The 19,713-nt window shown below is 38.4% G+C and overlaps 1 long non-coding RNA gene across 2 annotated transcripts in view; it reads right to left on the reverse strand.

The window, feature by feature from the left end:
* LOC132664414 (uncharacterized) overlaps positions 1-19,713 on the reverse strand; it is a 115,552-nt gene that overhangs the window by 19,307 nt on the left and 76,532 nt on the right. Inside the window, exons 3-4 of one of the 2 annotated variants that reach the window (XR_014136615.1) lie at positions 16,044-16,126; positions 12,285-12,389 (exon numbers count right to left, since the gene is read on the reverse strand). This is a non-coding gene — a long non-coding RNA (uncharacterized LOC132664414). Of the gene's footprint in view, positions 1-12,284; positions 12,390-16,043; positions 16,127-19,713 lie in introns of those variants that run through there. The other variant, XR_009603660.3, reaches the window with a different exon arrangement.

The raw sequence follows: 19,713 nt of genomic DNA on the forward strand, positions 1-19,713 counted from the left end.
AGCACTTGTGCATTTCAATTGATTCCAAATGTAAAGTCCTTATAGCATTTGTTTTTTACAAAATAATTTATAGCAAGCATCCTTTATAATGTGAATCTGTGAGCTCTATCTGAGGTCATTTACGTTTTAAGTTCTGAATTTTATGTGATTGTTGCGTTCTACTTCCTCTTAGAAAAACTTCCCTTTAGTCAATTTTGGAGAAAATAGAGTAAATCATGAAATCAGCCAAAAGAAAGAAACCACCAAGCAGTAGTACATTTTATCATGTAGCTGTTATTTCCAGATTTATCCATTTTGGTGCTAGTTCAAAACACACTGGTTAGATTGTTTATTTTAAAATGAAATATATATTCAAAGAGGGGTTTTGCCTTAGTCACTGTTTTAAAATAACCAAAGAATATTTTTTGAGGTGTTAGAAGGAAAAATAAAAATCTGGTAAATGTGTGCTCTTAATATCTAAGTCTTCTTTAATATAATGGATTTATTACTGGGACAGATAAAAATACATTTATTAATTCAAAATAAAATTTTATGTTGACATAGAGACCTAGGTCTTCAACAAATACATTTGTTCAAATGTTTTAATACTGGTCTAACATTTATTCTGATGATTTAAAATGGATTATAGATTATTCGAAAAGAAATATTCAAATACTAGGGATGAAAAGCTCATGAAATATTTTAAATGCTTGTTGATTATAAAAACGTAAAGCATGAGCTTGTGCCTTCAAACAATCAAAAATCAATTAAACAATTGATATTGATTAGACTGACTTTCTTAGATACGCTAAGAAAATTCAAAAGAACTTTTGCATGGAGCCCCAGGGATGCTGCATTGCTCAGCCCCAGTCGGCGTTCATACTGTGTACTGAGGATGGTGCCCACTGGACTTAAGCAGGGCACACCCAGTCTGTGGGGTTGGATGCAACAGCCCATCATGGTTCCTGTCCTCAACCAGCTTACAATCCATTTGAGCAAGGTGAAAAAGCAGGCAAAATTGAAGGTAAGATTAATACACATTAAACAATACTAGCAAGAAAGTATATATAACAATAAAATGAAAAAGAAGGGAGAAAAAATAAAATTAAGATGGTATATGTCAAAGACATGGGAATATAGTTTGTTTCTTTTGCCCTCATTAGGTGATAATGGGCAGATTCTAAAATAACTTGAGCATGTAGTTGAGGACACGCTCTGTATAACAGCATTGTCTGTGGGCACTGAAAAGCCTGGAGATTAATGACTACAACCGAGGCGCTGGCAAAAATTTAAAAACTGATCCAAAATACCTTTAGTCATTTGATGAGATTGGGAAATTTCAGTTTCAACGTGAAATTACTGACTTGATAGTTTACATTTTATTTTTGTATTTTAATCACTTTGTGAATTTATAATTCCATGCTAAAAGCATCTATCTTATATTTAAAACCTCCCAAGAATACTGGGTCGAGGTGGAAGTGAGTTTCGTTTGGGGACAGAGTTGTGTGTGTCATGTTATGGATAAAGAATGGGTTCACAAAGACGAATTCCATGAAAAACATTTCTTGGAACCTTATGGAAAAATGCTGTTACACATAAAGTTGAGCATGCAATTGTAGAGTGGTATAGACAGTTGAATGCTATAGGTGTTTTATTCATCGTTCAGGCCTTGGGTTAGGAATCACTTCCTCCAGGAAGCCCATCCTGATCTCTAAGGTTAGGTTACATGTCCCTCCTGTGGCTTTGTGTGCTGAACTATCAATGCACAATGCACTCAGTTGCAATTGCCTGTTTACTGTTCTGTCTCACATAACAAAGCAGCAACAACAGGAATTCATTAAACATTTTGCTTAATAAATCATCTTTCTTAAAGCTTTAACTAATTATCTCCTTTAATAAGAAGAACCATATAGTGAGGTAGGTATGACTATTATCTTACTCTAAAAATGAGGAAATAGAGGTGTAAAGAGGTTAAGAAACTGTCCAAGTCAGAGAGAAATAATTAGAAGTAAAAGAGTCTGGTTGCTTTCTCAGCTTTTCAAAATTTCGAATCTATCACTTTCTACTGGTTACAAACATACCTGTAACAATGGTGGTTCTGCCTTACAGGGGTCAAAGAACTTTGTGAGTCTAGTGTTGTGTACTATTAGATTCCTTCTGCAAGTGCTTTTGTGAACTCTGGTAGAGCAACTCTATAGCGACACAGAATCTTCTAACAAGGTGCAAATTCAGCAGAATCACAGATAATCCTTCTCTCTTTTTTAAAAATTTTATTTTTTATTTTTTAAAATTTACATCCAAATTAGCATATTGTGCAACAATGATTTCAGGAGTAGATTCCTTAGTGCCCCTTACCCATTTAGCCCATCCCCCCTGCCACAACCCCTCCAGCAACCCTCAGTTTGTTCTCCATATTTATGAATCTCTTCTGTTTTGTCCCCCTCCCTGTTTTTATATTATTTTTGTTTCCCTTCCCTTATGTTCATCTGTTTTGTCTCTTAAAGTCCTCATTTGAGTGAACTCATATGATTTTTGTCTTTCTCTGACTGACTAATTTCACTTAGCATAATACCCTCCAGTTCCATCCACATAGTTGCAAATGGCAAGATTTCATTCTTTTTGATTGCTGAGTAATACTCCATTATATATATACACCACATCTTCTTTATCCATTCATCCATCGATGGACATTTGGGCTCTTTCCATCTTTGGCTATTGTTGATAGTGCTGCTATAAAAATGGCGGTGCATGTGTCCCTTCGAAACAGCACACCTGTATCCCACGGATAAGTGCCTAGTAGTGCAATTGCTGGGTCATAGAGTAGTTCTAATTTTAGTTTTTTGAGGAACCTCCATACTGTTTTCCAGAGTGGCTGCACCAGCTTGCATTCCCACCAACAATACAAAAGAGATCCTCTTTCTCCACATCCTCGCCAACATCTGTTGTTGCCTGAGTTGTTAATGTTAGCCATTCTGACAGGTGTGAGGTGGTATCTCAGTGTGGTTTTGATTTGTATTTCCCTGATGATGAGTGATGTTGAGCATTTTTTCATGTGTCGGTTGGCCATCTGGATATCTTCTTTGGAGAAGTGTCTATTCATGTCTTTTGCCCATTTCTTCACTGGATTATGTTTTTTGGGTGTTGAGTTTGATAAGTTCTTTACAGATTTTGGATACTAACCCTTTATCTGATATGTCATTTGCAAATATCTTCTCCCATTCTGTCGGTTGACTTTTAGTTTTGTTGATTGTTTCCTTTGCTGTGCAGAATTTTTTTATTTTGATGAGGTCCCGGTAGTTCATTTTTGCTTTTGTTTCCCTTGCCTCCAGAGACGTGTTGAGTAAGAAGTTGCTGCGCCCAAGATCAAAGAGGTTTTTGCTTGCTTTCTCCTCAAGGATTTTGATGGCTTCCTGTCTTATGTTTAGGTCTTTCATCCATTTTGAGTTTACTTTTGTATATGATATAAGAAAGTGGTAGATAATCCTTCTCTTAATACTTTTTAGGCATATATATTAGCTATCTCTTCCTCTCTTTGGCCAGATCTAAGAAGGATAAGAAGGTGGGAAGCTACTGAATTTTATTTCCAAAATTATCAGTTACCAAAATAAAAGAATTTGTTTTCAATCCACATTATCTGTTTACTCTCTGGAGGTTCTTAAACTGTTAGACCCAATTTTTCTTCTAAGTTGTCATATGATTGATAGACCCAATTTTAGTCCCAATTTACTAGAAGAGTCTTGAAAGATATTGTTAATTTCATCAAATTCAAATTACCTCAAAAACTCTAGTGTGCAAGCCTTCCAAATTAAACAATCCCTCCCTTCCCCACCCCTGCCACGTATACTAACACATTCACTCACAAAGGTATAGAGGGTTTTTCTTTGTGCTTTTCTGGATCTCTAGACATTACTAAAACTCACACACACAAGTGTTTTTAGTTCAACAAAATACATATCAAGAAACCAAATACATATCAAGAACTATATCTGGGGCACCTGGGTGGCTCAGTCAGTTAAGCATCCAACTCTTCATCTCAATTCTGGTCATGATCCAGGGTCATGGGATTGAGCCCTGCATCGGGCCAGCGCCGAGGATGGAGCCTGCTTGAAACTCTCTCTCCTCTCTCTCCCTCTGACTTTCCCCAGTTTGTGCTCTTTCAATCTTTCTCAAAATGAACTATATCTAAAAACTACTTAATTTAACCATCCTTTCATTCTTTAATCTGCCTGTTTATTCATGCAACAAATATTTATTTAAATGTAATAGAGTGGTTAAGAAGCTGAAGCTATAGAGCCAGGTTCCCTGGTTGTGATTCCTAAGTATTCCAGTTATAGGCTGTGGGACCTCGGTTGGGACTGTCACAGTTTCCATATTGCTAAATTGGGGATGCCAGTAATATCTATCTTATAGGATTGTTATAAGGACTGATTTAATTAATACACATAAAACACTGAAGGCAGCATATAACACATGTAAATCTCTATTTATGTTGTTGTTATTCTTATTATATGTTATTATTATTGTTATCTATGCTTGATCAATTTAAGTTTTTTTCTAAGGACAGATACTGACTTGATGGGGGTCAGTGGGAAGACGGCAGCATAGGAGGACGCTGGGCTCACTGCATCCTGCTGATCACTTAGATTCCACCCACACCTGCCTAAATAACCCAGAAAACCACCAGAACGGATTCTCCAGAGCCAAGCATAGATGAGAGGCCCACGGAAGAGGGTAGGAAGGGTGGAAGTGCGGTGCGCGCTACATGGACTGACAGGAGGGAGCCGGGGCGGAGGGGCGGCCCGCCCGCCAAGCAGAGCCCCCAAGTCTGGCTGGCAAAAGCGGAGGGGCCGGACGGAGTGTGTTCTGACAGCAAGCGGGACTTAACATCTGGGAGGTTATAAGCTAACAGCTCTGCTCGGAGAGTGGGAGGGCTGGAGGACAACGGGAGGGAGAGTTGTTGAGCCCCGGACGTCAGAGGTCAGCTTGGCGGGAACAAAGGTGCTCGCCAGCGCCATCTCCCTCACCCATCCCCCAGCCAAAGTCCCAAAGGGAACCAGTTCCTGCCAGGGAACTTGCTTGCACCACGCAAACACCCAACGCTGTGCTTCTGTGGATCCATCCCTCCGGTGGCAGGTCTGACTCCCTCCCAGTGCCCCAGCGCCCCTCCCGAAGGGGATCACCAAAGGAGAAGTGAGCTGAGCCTCCCCCTCCGGCCTTGTGCACCTTGCCAATCCACCCCAGCTAATACGCCAAATCCCCAGCACTACAAGCCTGGCAGTGTGCAAGTAGCCCAGATGGGCCACACCACCCCACAGTGAATCCTGCTCTTAGGAGAGGCGAAGAGAGGGTACACACCAGTCTGACTGTGGCCCCAGTGGTGGGCTGAGGGCAGACATCAGGTCTGACTGCGGCCGCACCCACCAACACAAGTTATTCAAGACAGCACAGGGGAAGTGCCCTGCAGTTCTGCACCACTCCAGGGACTATCCAAAATGACGAAACGGAAGAATTCCCCTCAAAAGAATCTCCAGGAAATAACAACAGCTAATGAACTGATCAAAAAGGATTTAAACAATATAACAGAAAGTGAATTTAGAATAATAGTCATAAAATTAATCGCTGGGCTTGAAAACAGTACAGAGGACAGCAGAGAATCTCTTGCTACAGAGATCAAGGGACTAAGGAACAGCCAGGAGGAGCTAAAAAATGCTATAAAGGAGCTGCAAAATAAAATGGACACAACCACAGCTCGGACTGAAGAGGCAGAGGAGATAATAGGTGAACTAGAAGATAAAATTATGGAAAAAGAGGAAGCTGAGAAAAAGAGAGATTAAAAAAGGAGTATGAGGGGAAAATTAGAGAACTAAGTGATGCACTAAAGAGAAATAATCTACGCATAATTGGTATTCCAGAGGAGGAAGAGAGAGGGAAAGGTGCTGAAGGTGTAGTTGAAGAAATAATAGCTGAGAACTTCCCTGAACTGGGGAAGGAAAAAGGCATTGAAATCCAAGAGGCACAGAGAACTCCCTTCAGACGTAACCTGAATCGATCTTCTGCACGACATATCATAGTGAAACTGGCAAAATACAAGGATAAAGAGAAAATTCTGAAAGCAGCTAGGGATAAACATACTCTAACATATAAAAGGAGAGCGATAAGACTTGTGACGGATCTTTCTACTGAAACTTGGCAGGCCAGAAAGGAATGGCAGGAAATCTTCAATGTGATGAACAGAAAAAAATATGCAGCGAGAATCCTTTATCCAGCAAATCTGTCATTTAGAATAGGAGAGATAAAGGTCTTCCCAAACAAACAAAAACTGAAAGAATTCATCACCACTAAACCAGCCCTACAAGAGATCCTAAGGGGGATCCTGTGAGACAAAGTACCAGAGACATCGTTACAAGCATGAAACCTACAGACATCACAATGACTCTAAACTCATATCTTTCTATAATAACACTAAATGTAAATGGACTAAATGCGCCAACCAAAAGACACAGGGTATCAGAATGGATAAAAAAACAAGACCCATCTATTTGCTGTCTACAAGAGACTCATTTTAGACATGAGGACACTTTCAGATTGAAAGTGAGGGGATGGAGAACTATTTATCATGCTACTGGAAGTCAAAAGAGAGCTGGAGTAGCCATACTTATATCAGACAAAACTAGACTTTAAATTAAAGGCTGTAACAAGAGATAAAGAAGGGCATTATATAATAATTACAGGGTCTATCCATCAGGAAGAGCTAACAATTATAAATGTCTATGCACCGAATACAGGAGCCCCAAATATATAAAACAATTACTCACAAACGTAAGCAACCTTATTGATAAGAATGTGGTCATTGCAGGGGACTTTAACACCCCACTCACAACAATGGATAGATCATCCAGACACACGGTCAATAAAGAAACAAGGGCCCTGAATGATGGATTGGATCAGATGGACTTGACAGATACATTTGGAACTCTGCATCCCAAAGCAAAAGAATATACTTTCTTCTCAAGTGCACATGGAACATTCTCCAAGATAGATCATATACTGGGTCACAAAACAGCCCTTCATAAGTATACAAGAATTGAGATCATACCATGCATACTTTCAGACCACAATGCTATGAAGCTTGAAATCAACCACAGGAAAAAGTCTGGAAAACCTCCAAAAGCATGGAGGTTAAAGAACACCCTACTAAAGAATGAGTGGGTCAACCAGGTACTTAGAGAAGAAATTAAAAAATATATGGAAACAAATGAAAATGAAAATACAACAATCCAAACGCTTTGGGATGCAGCAAAGGCAGTCCTGAGAGGAAAATACATTGCAATTCAGGCCTATCTCAAGAAACAAGAAAAATCCCAAATACAAAATCTAACAGCACACCTAAAGGAAATAAAAGCAGAACAGCAAAGACACCCTAAACCCAGCAGAAGAAGAGAAATAATGAAGATCAGAGCAGAAATAAACAATATAGAATCTAAAAAAACTGTAGAAATGATCAATGAAACCAAGAGTTGGTTTTTTGAAAAAATAAACAAAATTGATAACCCTCTAGCCAGACTTCTCAAAAAGAAAAGGGAGATGACCCAAATAGATAAAATCACGAATGAAAATGAAATTCTTACAACCAATCCCTCAGAAATACAAGCAATCTGGGACGCCTGGGTGGCTCGGTTGGTTAAGCGTCCAACTTCAGCTCAGGTCACGATCTTGCAGTCCGTCAGTTCGAGCCCCGCGTCGGGCTCTGGGCTGATGGCTCAGAGCCTGGAGCCTGCTTCCAATTCTGTGTCTCCCTCTCTCCCTGCCCCCCCCCCCCACCCCGTTCATGTTCTGTCTCTGTCTCAAAAATAAATAAATGTTAAAAAAAAATTAAAAAAAAAAGAAATACCAGCAATTATCAGGGAATACTATGAAAAACTATATGTCAACAAACTGGACATTCTGGAATAAATGGAAAAATTCCTAAACACCCACACGCTTCCAAAACTCAACCAGGAGGAAATAGAAAGCTTGAACAGACCCATAGCCAGCAAAGAAATTCAATCAGTTATCAAAAATCTCCCAAAAAATAAGAGTCCAGGACCAGATGGCTTCCCAGGGGAGTTCTACCAGACATTTAAACCAGAGATAATACCTATTCTTCCCAAGCTATTCCAAAAGATAGAAAGGGAAGGAAAACTTCCAGACTCATTCTATGAAGCCAGTATTACTTTGATTCCTAAACCAGACAGAGACCCAGTAAAAAAGAGAACTACAGGCCAATATCCCTGATGAATATGGATGCAAAAATTCTCAGTAAGATACTAGCAAATCGAATTCAACAGCATATAAAAAGAATTATTCACCATGATCAAGTGGAATTCATTCCTGGGATGCAGGGCTGGTTCAACATTCACAAATCAATCAACGTGATACATCACATTAATAAAAGAAAAGATAAGAACCATATAATCCTGTCAATCAATGCAGAAAAAGCATTTGACAAAATTCAGCATCCTTTCTTAATAAAAACCCTTGAGAAAGTCGGGATAGAAGGAACATACTTAAACATCATAAAAGCCATTTGTGAAAAGCCCACAGCTAACATGACCCTCAATGGGGAAAAACTGAGAGCTTTTCCCCTGAGATCAGGAACACAACAGGGATGTCCACTCTCACCACTGTTGTTTAACATAGTGTTGGAAGTGCTAGCGTCAGCAATCAGACAACAGAAGGAAATCAAAGGCATCAAAATTGGCAAAGATTAAGTTAAACTTTCACTTTTTGCAAATGACATGATAGTATACATGGAAAATCTGATAGACTCCACCAAAAGTCTGCTAGAACTGATACATGAATGCAGCAAAGTCGCAGGATACAAAATCAATGTACAGAAATCAGTTGCATTCTTATACACTAATAATGAAGCAACAGAAAGACAAATAAAGAAACTGATCCCATTCACAATTGCACCCAGAAGCATAAAATACCTAGGAATAAATCTAACCGAAGATGTAAAAGATCTGTATGCTGAAAACTATAGAAAGCTTATGAAGGAAATTGAAGAAGATACAAAGAAATGGAAAAATATTCTGTGCTCATGGATTGGAAGAATAAATATTGTCAAAATGTCAATACTACCCAAAGCTATCTACACATTCAATGCAATCCCAATCAAAATTGCACTAGCATTCTTCTCGAAAGTAGAACAAGCAATCCTAAAATTCATATGGAACCACAAAAGGCCCAGAATAGCCAAAGTAATTTTGAAGAAGACCAAAGCAGGAGGCATCACAATCCCAGACTTTAGCCTCTACTACAAAGCTGTCATCATCAAGACAGCATGGTATTGGCACAAAAACAGACACATAAACCAATGGAATAGAATAGAAACCCAGAACTAGACCCACAAACGTATGACCAACTAATCTTTGACAAAGCAGGAAAGAACATCCAATGGAAAAAAGACAGTCTCTTTAACAAATGGTGCTGGGAGAACTGGACAGCAACATGCAGAAGAATGAAACTGGACCACTTTCTCACACCATTCACAAAAATAAACTCAAAATGGATAAACGACCTGAATCTGAGACAGGAAACCATCAAAACCCTAGAGAAGAAAATAGGAAAAGACCTCTCTGACCTCAGCCATAGCAATTTCTTACTTGACGCATCCCCAAAGGCAAGGGAATTAAAAGCAAAAATGAACTATTGGGACCTCATGAAGATAAAAAGCTTCTGCACAGCAAAGGAAACAATCAACAAAACTAAAAGGCAACCAACGGAATGGGAAAAGATATTTGCAAATGATATATTGGACAAAGAGCTAGTATCCAAAATATATAAAGAGCTCATCAAACTCCACACCTAAAAAACAAATAACCCAGTGAAGAAATGGGCAGAAAACATGAATAGACACTTCCCTAAAGAAGACATCTGGATGGCCAACAGGCACATGAAAAGATGTTCAACGTCGCTCCTCGTCAGGGAAATACAAATCAAAACCACACTCAGATATCACCTCATGCCAGTCAGAGTGGCCAAAATGAACAAATCAGGAGACTATAGGTGCTGGAGAGGATGTGGAGAAACGGGAACCCTCTTGCACTGTTGGTGGGAATGCAAACTGGTGCAGCCACTCTGGAAAACAGTGTGGAGGTTCCTCAGAAAATTAAAAATAGACCTACCCTATGACCCAGCAGTAGCACTGCTAGGTATTTACCCAAGGGATACAGGAATACTGATGCATAGGAGCACTTGTACCCCAATGTTTATAGCAGCACTCTCAACAATAGCCAAATTATGGAAAGAGCCTAAATGTCCATCAACTGATGAATGGATAAAGAAATTGTGGTTTATATGCACAATGGAGTACTACGTGGCAATGAGAAAGAATGAAATATGGCCCTTTGTAGCTACGTGGATGGAACTGGAGAGTGTTATGCTAAGTGAAATAAGCCATACAGAGAAAGACAGATACCATATGTTTTCACTCTTATGTGGATCCTGAGAAACTCAACAGGAACCCATGGGGGAGAGGAAGGGGGAAAAAAAAGAGGTTAGAGTGGGAGAGAGCCAAAGCATAAGAGACTCTTAAAAACTGAGAACAAACTGAGGGCTGATGGGGGGTGAAAGGGAGGGGAGGGTGGGTGATGGGTATTGAAGAGGGAATCTTTTGGGATGAGCACTGGGTGTTGTATGGAAACCAATTTGACAATACATTTCATATATTTAAAAAAATAAAACCACTTGATGGAAAAAAAATAAGGACAGATATTAGTTCTTCTGACAAACAGATGCACTCTTAAAATTCTCCTAAAAGGTGTTTTAGCTTTCAAATTACAGAGAATACACCTTACTATAGGTGATTCTTGTTCCTAAGAATAATCCTGGTGAAATGGGAGGTGAATATTGTAAAAATATCTATTTATTGAGAGAATCCTCTCCAGAAAAACCATATTCTGCAGCTTAGTGGCATCACAAAGATAAAATGTGTATCAGAAGCTGAGCTAAAACACTTAACTATGTGCATAAAAGAAGAGAAAAAAGAGCAGAATAAAAAATTACAGGAAAAAGTAGGGACTGGTGTTCTCATGCCAGTTTAATTCTGCTGATCCTGATAGCCTTGCCCCAAAATGGGGTGGAAAGTGAAGATGTGTGGTGACACAGCACATGGATGAATGGGTGTTTCCCACCTCGCACAAGATCCACTTTTGGTCTGTAGTAGAAGATAGGGATGTGATTACCCAATCTTCTTTCGGGTTCTTGTTCTCTTCTTTCTCCTTTTTTTCTAGTCTTCTTCATTCTTAAATTCACATTTTCCCCATTCTCAACACTCATTTTAGTAAGATGATGACCAGAGTCACAATCTATTCTTTGATTTTTCTTTCAGCCTCTTCTCTTTTCTTACAATTTCATACCAGCAGCATTTTGGGAAAACCCAGAAATTAGGAAGGGAAGTGTTCTGCAATGCCCCAAGTGCCAACTAGCTGAATGGATTGGTAAATAATGAGGGTTGAGGAGAGAATCTGGGGGAGAGTGTCTGGATCTAGGCAGTATAAACCCCTGAGAGCTGCAACTCATTGGCAGTGTATTTCTCTATGTGTTTCAGAGAATCTAAAAATTCCATTTAGAATGAATAATTTGATTCCACACCTAGTGATCTCTATCCCCACAACTTTAGAAATAATACTTTGAAATTATCTAGATGGACATTCTGGTGGTTCTGGGGATAATGATATGTTCATAAGGTTAAGCATGGTTGAAGTTTTATGTAGTTCCACTGTTTGGACTTCTCTGGGGACTCTGCTGCTTCCTGAAGTTAGAGCTCGATTTAGCTCTTTTCCACCAATCTTAGCAGGGTATGGACAGACTGAACCCTCCTATGGGGTTGAAATCAATTGCTGCTGGATCTAATCAGGGTTTGTTTCTCCAGTGGATCATTCCAGCGTGACAACAAGAGAAGCAAGCATTGTTCCTCAGGGCAAAATTAGTTTTATTGCACTTCTAATATCACCAATTTTCATAAAAGGGAAAGACTGGAAGTAACTTGGATAATTTCTAGCTCCCAGGCACTGACAACATGATGTGTTAACTGTGGTTTAAAGTTTCATGGTGACATTTTATTTCCTAGTTTGAGGGAGGATAGGCTCTTTCAGTTATTTTTATAAGCTATTTAAAGTCTGGTCAAGTTTTCTGCTTCCACTACACCATAAGAGAGAAATTTTTAGATGTTGGTTATTGTCCAGTGTAAACCTAAATGTCACTGGAGGAACAAGGAAAAACCATCATCGTGAAGGTTGATGTAGAAAAAGGGATATGGCTGCTGTATCTGATTTACCTTTTCTTCTGTCTAAGCTTTGATCCCTTTGCAGAAACCTAGAAGCTTTGATCCCTCTGCAGATCCCTTTCCTGTATATGGAGAACCTCTGTAACAGGGAAAAATGAAATTAAAATTAAATAGGGGGATCAAATTGGTTTTAAGAGAGCACCATGGTAGAATAAACAAGATGAAGCAAGAAGTAAGGTTAGCACTTGGAATGCATTTTAGAAATTGTGTGTACATCCTGAAGGAGAGGTGGTCCTTTCTTTTGGTATTACTTTTTTCCTTTTAGACATCAGGTACTCAGAATTGGATCACCAAGTCATGTGTGATTCACTTATGTATTTAATTATTTATGTGGTTATTTTTAATAATGGAAGGAGCAGACATGAACCTACCACTCACAAGTGCTTGACAAAAACAGGAGGCACACATTTGACTCTCAATTTCTGAACAGCCAAGGAAAAGAAAGGAATAGAATCAGTAACATGATTTGCAATGTTTATGAAATAATGATAAAGGAAGCCTGTTCCTCATTCTGACTCCATGAAGAATTTTCTGCTGTTAGTCTTATAATGAGGGCATTATAAAATAAAATAAAACTACTCAGCAACATCACTAACAATACATTTCATAGAGTTTTATCCACTTTGGCACTGTTTGTTGCACTGAATGAGGTTAGGTGATGTTAGCCCATGCCTGAGTATACATGATCTGCCAACTTTATGTAGCTCGACCTGTAGCACAAAAAGTATTCAGAACTCTCATCTCTTAAGTTTTTTGAGTGAAAGATATATGCAACTCTCAGTGGTGTTGAAATCAGCACAGTACCTGTCTGGTCCTAGACTTTCCCAATTTATAACCAAAAAAAAAAAAAAAAAAGAAAAAAGAAAAAAGAAAAGGCTTGATTACCTGTACATCCCAACAAACCCAACCCATTTAGAGAAAGTCTGTAATTTGGATGACCTTGCTTATATTCTTCTTCATTTATCCTTAAAATGCTGTTGCTTCATTTATTGAATAAATATTTAGAGTGCCTATTGTGTACTAGGCACTGGTCATCAAGTGCTGATGATATAGTAGTGAACAAAAGACACAATTGTCCTGCCTTGATGGTGTGAGTGAGGGGAAAAGCAATTGTGAACTTAGAGGAGGCAATATGGGAACAGGCAGTATAGAGCCTGCTAGGAGATATGAGGGACTTTGAATTATACTCTGAGCAAGATGTACAGCTATTGGAAGGGTTTGAGCAGAATGACAAGATCTTGTTTAAAGGGACTCAATCTGGGGAAGAACTTGACCAGTTCAGTGAAATGATCCAAGACAGATTAAAATCAAAAAGAACAATTCCCAGTTTCTTTCTCCTAGATCGCTTTTGCATAGAACATTTTTTTTTAATTTTTTAATGTTTATTTATTTTTGAGAGACAGAGAGAGAGACAGAGTGCAAGCAAGGGAGGGGCAGAGAGAGAGAGAGAGAGACAGAATCCAAAGCAGGCTCCAGGCTCTGAGCTGTCAGCACAGCCTGACACGAGGCTCAAACCCATGAACTATGGGGTTATGACCTGAGCCAAAGTTGGATGCTTAACTGACTGAGCCACCCATGTGCCCCTCTCTATTAGAACTTCTAACACTTGTCCTTCTTTCACACTCTCGGGTGATGCTTACTTCCTATTTCACAGAGAAACCACCAACTCTTTGCTTTCTCACTACCACTTCCATCTTTCAGTCCTCAGTATCCTTGCCCATTTACTCTGCCTTCCTTTTGGTCACAACTCGTGAAGTGTTTATACTCTCTTTACTAATCCAATAGTCCCATCTCCCGTCAACTACTCAAGGACATCATTCCAGAATTTGTCTCTTCTCTCTATTGCATCATAATTCTTCATTTCTTTTTAGCATCATTCCCATAAGCATATAAATATGCTAATACTGTTCCAGTATTACGAAAATCCTCTCTTGACCCCAATCTACCATCCAGCTTTAGCCCTGTTTCCCTACTCCCTTTTATAGCAAAAATCATGTAAAGAATGATTAATTCCTCTCCTTTGTCCTCTTTAAGATCCTTTACTTGGGTTTTCACCCCTGCCACTCCACCAAAATTGCTGTTGAGAAATCAGTAATGACTTTCATGTTGCTAAATCTAATGATCAAATTTCAGTTCTCAATAGTCTTAGTCTGTCAGCAGCAGGGGACACATCTTGACTTCTGGCACAGCCACTGTCTTGGTTTTCCTCCGTTTCTGTTTTCCTTACTGGTTTCTCCTTAACTCCCACTAAATATGGGGCTCAGTCCATGGACCTTTTTACCTCTCTGACTATACTACTGTTTTGGTGATTGACCACTTCCAGTCTCAAGACTTTAGATACTATCTATACGATAACGATTCCAAAATTTATACCCTAGTTCTAAACTATCATATTCATTCTAGACAACCTATTTTCAGTTAGGTATCTGATACTCTTCTCAAACATATCAAGCCCAAAAGCTGACTCCTGATCTTTTCTCCTGATCTGCTCCTCCTGCATTCCTCCCCATCTTTTGTAAACAGCAACTGACTTCTTTCAGTTACTGTTCCAAAACCTTGGGAGTCTCTCACACACTCTGCCTGCAATTCAATAGCAAATCCATTGTTTTTATTTTCAAAATATCACCTTCTAAACATATCTAGAGTCTAGACATGTTAATAATTTTCACTCTTCCACCTCTATCACTTGAGTTTAGTCTTCCATCATATTTTGAATAGGTTATTGCAACAGCCACTTAACTGGTCTAACTGGTTCTGTCCCTTTAGTCTAGTCTCAACCCCATGGCCAGAATGATCCTTAATCAGATCATACTGTCCTTCTATTCAAAATCCTCTGGTGGTTTCTCATCTCATTTAAAGTAAAAGCCAAAAAATCCTCAGTGGCTTAAAAGGCCTGATGCAATCCACCAACAGTTTAAAAGTCTGACAATATTGAGTATTGGTGAAATTATGGAACACCGAGTGGTTTTATTGATTTTTAAATTTAATTAAATTTCCTTTTTTGTTTTGAGAACAATGTGGCAATATCTAATGAAGTTGAAAATGCACAATCTGACAGGATTCTGCTTCTATGTTTATACCTAAAAAAAATCCCATATGAGAAAAGAAAGTGACATATATAAAAGGTGGATAAATAAATCTTTGTTTTTACAATAGAACATTACTAAGCAATAAAAGTCAATAAATGAAAGCTACGTGTGCCAATATGGAGGGTCACAAAGAAGCCTTCATTCGTATTCATGTTTTGCTTCCAAACAGGGCAGTGGGTTCACAGGTGTTTATTAGGTTAGTCCTTACAGCTTTTGTATATCTGAAGTATGTCATAAGTTTTAAAGGAGGTAAGTGGGAAATCTGTAGAATGTGGGAACAGTTTAGAGAGAGAGTTTGCTGGGGGAGGGGCATGGAATGACACAGGGATGAACCTATACAGTCATGCCATGGGGCTGAGGAACTTAATTTCTATCCCCTTCCTCTTGATCCCTCACCTCCTGCAGTTGTCTTTGTTCATGTTACCATCTTCTCAATAGCCTCCTGTTTGTTCTTCCTCACTAGGGTCTTATTCCCCAGAATTCATTTTTTATAGTTTTGTGTGGTTTATATAAACCCAAATATGACCATGTCCATCCGTCTACTTGTAAATCTTCAGAAAACTCTTCATTAATTATAGCGAATATAGTAAATTTCTTAATATGATATAGAGGTTACTCTGTAAAGTGGACCCAAGCATCCTTACCAATATCTGTTCCCAAATATTCCTGTTCACAGCTCTGTATTCTTGTTCATAGCCCTCTCTAGGGAATCATCCTTTTCTCGCATCTGGAAAACACCAACATGAGACACAGTTTATGGGACTTCTTTCTAGCTTGTCTGGAAGTTCCAAGTCCTTCCTTTTTCTGCATTTGTATAGAATTTTGTACCTACCTCTATTATGGCAGTCATATTGTGTAGGATTTTTATTAGGTAGCTATATTTCTGTTTCCCTTAATATGAGTTCCTGAAAGTCAGAGACCATGGTTTTTGTTGCTGTTTCATTTACTTATTTTTCCCAAGGGGATTCTAATTGGTTCCCTTTAAAATTTTTTAAGTGTATCTATTTGAGTGAAAGAGAGAGAGAGAGAACACGAGCAGGGGAAGAGCAGAGAGAGAGAGGGAGATCCCAAGCAGGCTCCCCACTGTCAGTACAGAACTGATGCAGGGTTGGAACCCGTGAACCAAACCGTGAGATCATGACCTGAGCTGAAATCAAGAGTTGGACGCTTAACTGACTGAGCCACCCAGGTGCCCCATGCTTAATACATATGTAAAGGGTGCTAAATAATTATTTGTACAATCAGTGAAAGGATGAGTGGAGGCTGTATTTAGCAATGTTATAGGTGATAAGAATAGATCAGATGAAATACAAACTAATTTTCAAGTTCTTAGCTATCTGGTTGCCTCTTCTCATTAATTAAAATATTATTTCAGCTTACACACATCTTCAGTGCTTACTGACCAGTTTTAAGAAAGACAAAAAGTTGCAGGCAGTATTGTGTTCACATTAGCTAAGAGTAGTCAAGAGTTGGGCTGGTCCCATTGCTAGGGTAATTCAAAACTATTATACTGATGGGATACCAGAATATTTGAGTTTATTTTTGAAAGTCTTAGCTAACATAACATTAGCTTTTTTTCTGAAAAGATGCACAACATAATATAGCTCCGTCCCACATTCTCAAGATTTGAGCTGATAAGACATGGAGATTTACGTGTCCTTGGAGGGCCACACTACAGTGAATGAGAACTATATCAGGCCTCTGACATCTGCACAGGAAAATCTGCTCTCTTTAGTTTTAAATGTTCTAATATCAAATTATTTTACAATTTGGAGGAAAATGCTACTGCTTCTCTGTTGCTTCCCAAGACAATTGAATGTGATAATTTACATTTTTGAAAACATATCAGTTTGTTATTTACTCAAAACTGGACAAATTCCACATTTTAGAAATGACTAGCTATTATTGAAGTTCCAACTTCCAAGGAGCTTGAATATTAAGAATTTGTCTTAAAAACCAAACCCACAAAGGACTCCAGAAATTGTAAATCATTCTTCAATTGTCAACCACCAAGGCACTTCAGTTTAAAAAAGAATCAAGAGACCTGCCAGTTATTTGAGTTTAAGTGTCTTAACCCAGTTTCAGACTGAGGACAAAGCACACTAAAGATGCAAAAAAATGCAACAGCACTAACATTTTTTTTTTTTTTTCCGGGAAGCTCTTTTATACATTCTCTAAGAAACAAGTATAAAACTGAGGTATTAGTCATTCCTGATAGAGGTGAGAGGGAAGCTGATGATGTGAACAGAACTGAAGGAAAGTTGTCTAGGTAATCAAAATACCAGACTTCCATTTAGACCCCTGAATAGTTTCCCAAAAATTTTTGAGGTGGTTAAGTCCATCTTCTGCATTATTTCTCAAACACATTAGGATATTGTTACCATGTGTGTTTTCATTTTTGTTACTGTTTTTATAATTTTCCCTAATTGAATGAAAAATGAGGGTATGAAGAAAAGCATGGGGGTTGTCTATTCTTTTTCTATTTTAACCCCACACACTAAGCACAGACTTGCCCCATGCTGATTCCTGTAACACTTTGTAGGAGGCCCTGATCCAGCAATCATTCCTTTCAACTTCCAGACAACTGCCAGCCATACTATTGGATGGGAAAAATGTGGGTTTGTGAAACTGCAACTCGAGTGTTTGGGCTGCATGATCTTATAGTTCTGCCTATCAAAGTCCCAGGCAAAGCAAAATTCAACAAATCAGTAATCATCAGACCTCCAGCATTATTCTCATTATTTTCAGATTTTTTTCCTTTATCCTTTTAAAAATTTTCCCAAAATATCACTTGAGTGAAGTGGGAATTATATGATCTTGCTATAATTTCCAGCTTTACAAATGACCATTACCTCATGGTGAATGGTACAGGTTACTAAATGCAATTTGTTGTAAATTTCAATGCTCCTATTTGAAAGATTGGCTTATAATATTAAGACCTTTTCTTAATAATTTCCAACTAGTAGTAGTTGCTTCTAAACAAGTGAATTTGAGTACTTGAGAAGGATAAAGGGAAAATGAGTTCCTCACTAGAAACACATTTGTACTTGTTTGGATTTCTTGCCAGATAGATGGTTGTTAAAATTTTTGTTTTATTAAATTTTTTTTTCAAGCTGTATTACAGACACTAATTGTAGAACACTTGTTCTCTTAACAAAGGTAGAAAGAATTAAAAGGCTTATCCAAATGTTCCAGACATGTTAGTGGTGGGCAAAGAATCAAAAGCCAATATTCCAGTGTTTCCCTATCCATTTGCTTCTCTTCCGCACCACATTCAGAACTTGTTACAAATAAATTTCTATTTCTAATATCCATCTCAAGGCTATCTTTGTATTTTTATTCCTAGATAGCTACCCAATATTTATTTTATTTGAAGGCTATTTTAACCACTCTTGATTATGTTTTTTTTCCAAAAATGATTTTCCCTGGTGACAACTGAAACTCAAATGATGAGAACAACAAAAGAGATTTTAAGAATTTTTCCAGAACCAGGGTCACTGGTGACATTTCCATAAATCACACACAATCTCAACACAGACCATCTTACGGAGAAGACTTACTCTAATAAGCTTAATATACAGAGGTTAAAATAGCCTCGTTGTATTTATCTTTCACTGTGCAGCTTACCAAAACCAAATTTCTGTCATCAACAATTATTAATCATCCATATGCCCTGCAGAGAATTTTAATAAAGCATATTATGAACCTGAGGCTAGGTTGATGCGGGAAGGACACAAATGTGATCCAAATTTATAAGAGGAGATGGGGGTCCCTATTACTCCACCACATCTGTTTGCCATATGTTCATAAATCACACCAATGTTTTGAACATTTCTCCTAGCACCTTCCTGTCACTCTGGTTTTATAGTTCATAATTTTACCCCTCCTACCCACATACACAAAAAAATTCTCTTTATTATATTTCACGATATATTTCAGGATAACATATGACCAAGTATTGGGCCAAATGACCGTGGCTAGTGCCCAGTGACACTCCAGTTTCTTGAGATTTTGTCACAACAGGCAAACGCAGGAGCAAAACTTCTTGTTTATTCTAAAGAAGCAGAGAAATAATATGAAGACACCAATTACCACTGCCAAACCAAAAAGAGGGCTGCATTTTGAGTCTGAATTTATGAAATACAGTTGTGAATAAGAAAGCTGCCAACTTAGGAAAAAATGTTTTTCCTTGCAAATAGGACCCTCAGAAATACTATGCACACTACTCTAAGTTTGTTCTTATTTCAGTTTTCCTGTGATGCTCGTGCATATCTGCATGTGGTGCAGTGCTTGTCCTCTAGAAGTTTGCCATCT

Source organism: Panthera onca, chromosome F2, assembly GCF_046562875.1.
Source record: "Panthera onca isolate mPanOnc1 chromosome F2, mPanOnc1 haplotype 2, whole genome shotgun sequence".
Classification (NCBI taxonomy): Eukaryota; Metazoa; Chordata; class Mammalia; order Carnivora; family Felidae; genus Panthera; species Panthera onca.